This window comes from Schistocerca gregaria, chromosome 3, assembly GCF_023897955.1.
Source record: "Schistocerca gregaria isolate iqSchGreg1 chromosome 3, iqSchGreg1.2, whole genome shotgun sequence".
Classification (NCBI taxonomy): Eukaryota; Metazoa; Arthropoda; class Insecta; order Orthoptera; family Acrididae; genus Schistocerca; species Schistocerca gregaria.
In genome coordinates this window covers 584195656-584198155 of record NC_064922.1, presented here as the reverse complement: position 1 = coordinate 584198155, position 2500 = coordinate 584195656, and positions in this window count along the sequence as shown.

The window sequence follows — 2500 nt, the reverse complement described above, 5'->3', positions numbered from 1 at the left end:
GCTGCACCTTAACCTAAGTTACGCTGCACCTTAACCTAAGTTACGCTGCACCTTAACCTAAGTTACGCTGCACCTTAACCTAACTTACGCTGCACCTTAACCTAACTTACGCTGCACCTTAACCTAAGTTACGCTGCACCTTAACCTAAGTTACGCTGCACCTTAACCTAACTTACGCTGCACCTTAACCTAACTTACGCTGCACCTTAACCTAACTTACGCTGCACCTTAACCTAACTTATGCTGCACCTTAACCTAACTTACGCTGCACCTTAACCTAACTTACGATGCACCTTAACCTAACTTACGCTGCACCTTAACCTAACTTACGCTGCACCTTAACCTAACTTACGCTGCACCTTAACCTAACTTACGCTGCACGTTAACCTAACTTACGCTGCACCTTAACCTAACTTACGCTGCACGTTAACCTAACTTACGCTGCACGTTAACCTAACTTACGCTGCACGTTAACCTAACTTACGCTGCACGTTAACCTAACTTACGCTGCACCTTAACCTAACTTACGCTGCACATTAACCTAACTTACGCTGCACCTTAACCTAACTTACGCTGCACCTTAACCTAACTTACGCTGCACCTTAACCTAACTTACGCTGCACCTTAACCTAACTTACGCTGCACCTTAACCTAACTTACGCTGCACCTTAACCTAACTTACGCTGCACCTTAACCTAACTTACGCTGCACCTTAACCTAACTTACGCTGCACCTTAACCTAACTTACGCTGCACCTTAACCTAACTTACGCTGCACCTTAACCTAACTTACGCTGCACCTTAACCTAACTTACGCTGCACCTTAACCTAACTTACGCTGCACCTTAACCTAACTTACGCTGCACCTTAACCTAACTTACGCTGCACCTTAACCTAACTTACACTGCACCTTAACCTAACTTACACTGCACCTTAACCTAACTTACACTGCACCTTAACCTAACTTACACTGCACCTTAACCTAACTTACACTGCACCTTAACCTAACTTACACTGCACCTTAACTGTCACATGTAACGTCACAGGAATGTAGCTTTGCCTAACAGCAACCCTCTGAACATAGTTCACTGCTTGGATCCTCTGGTGTCATGTGTATTTCTCGATGCCATGGTGCGTACCCTCACGTAAATGTCTTTCGAGTGTTGCGTACTTTCTACACAGTCCCGCTAACCACTGGAAGGGTGTAACGCTACAGAACGAATATCGCCCTCCCCTCCTGCCCTTCCAAGCTGGTCGGTCAGGCGTTTGTTTGTGAAATGAGCCTTGCAGCTGTTCAGTTGCATTCGGTTGTCGATGCAGTCAGTGTACGTTGTGGTACGGCCTGTGTGGACTGTCCGCTGATGTACGCGTAACCCACACTGATCATCCGTCGTTACGTACTGAGTGACATAATGTGGCACATGCTTGACCGTACACCGGCTGCGCCCTACAATGGCGAATCATAAGGGCCATATGTTGTGCACGATGCTACTTGTCTCGTCTCCCCATGACAGCGAGATTGCACTGTTGTACGCCGTAGAGACATGTGGTAGGTACGGACGAAAGTATTGCATGTTGGGCCCCCCCCCCTCCCTCTGCCGGGAATCAGCGTGAGCCGTCTGTTGATGTAGCGACGAGGGTTTTCCTATTTAATCGTATTGCCCCACACAACATGATACCACGGTGGACCGCGTTCCACATCTGCGACATGCTACAGAGGCCGGTTGACAGTCGACCGCGCAAGGGACATTGCACACGTGCGCGGACCATCTTCCACGTGTTCTCTCGTGTACATGCCGCAGTGTGTATGTGGGCTGATGTAGCGTGTCGTGACACATAACATGCAGGCATGCCAGAATCGTAGATTTCGCAAATGTAGATTGACGTATACGTTTGCTGCCAAAGATCCGCAAATGAACTGGAAATCAGTTGTTGAGCGGTTGTTCGCGCTGCAGGTGCATCGGTGATAGCGACGATCGGTACATCTGTGAACCGGTTGTTTCGGCGGTACCCGCCATGCCCCCGAACCTGAGTTGGCCATGTGGGTATGAAGCGATACGAGGCTGTGGCTTGGTGGGACAGTCCCCGGCCGGTGAGGGGGGGCCGCCCGGCGTGCTGGCCGCGCGCTGCGTGAGCGCACGCACTACAGCCGGCTGGTGGGGGGCGCCCAGTGGCAGGAGCGCCGGCCGACGGGCCCGGCTGGCGTCCCAGCTACGCGCCGGCGCACCCGGCGCGCGGCGCCAGGCGGCCAAAGTGGGTTCTGCCGAGCCCGGTGCGAAGCGCGGTGGACATCTGCAGTGTGCTGGTCCGATTGCGGACTGTGTGCGTTGAGGATGCGCCGCCGCCCGGCACTCGGCGTCGCGACGCCGTCTGCTGCTCGGTCGCCCCCAGCGGTTCTCGCAGGTGGTTTGTATCGCAGCTCTGCGGACGTGTTGGCGCGTGCGCTGTGCTGGGAGAGTTCGCTTCTGCACCCAAGTGGGGCTTTGCCCTTCTGTGGCGCT